Source organism: Varroa destructor, unplaced genomic scaffold (assembly GCF_002443255.2).
Source record: "Varroa destructor unplaced genomic scaffold, Vdes_3.0 BEIS01000004.1, whole genome shotgun sequence".
Taxonomy (NCBI): domain Eukaryota; kingdom Metazoa; phylum Arthropoda; class Arachnida; order Mesostigmata; family Varroidae; genus Varroa; species Varroa destructor.
In genome coordinates, this window is record NW_019211457.1 from 50,369,119 (window position 1) to 50,369,374 (window position 256).

Sequence of the window (256 nt, forward strand, 5' to 3'; positions counted from 1 at the left end):
GTCGGCTTTGCTGTCTGTCATCACGTGAGTCGGAAGGACTGTTTTAGAAGATGCTGCTGTAAAGCCACCAGCATCAAAGATTCTTCGTTAAAAAAGACTCTATTAATCTATCATGATCTCTTGCCAGAGACTCCTTGCTTTCGATTGCAGGATATTCTAAAGCTAAACACTCGTTTTAAGGCGTCAACTGTGTCTCACGGGTATAAAAATTTTGTCGTAAATGTTTATAGTTTCAAATAACTGCTTTTGCACGCAG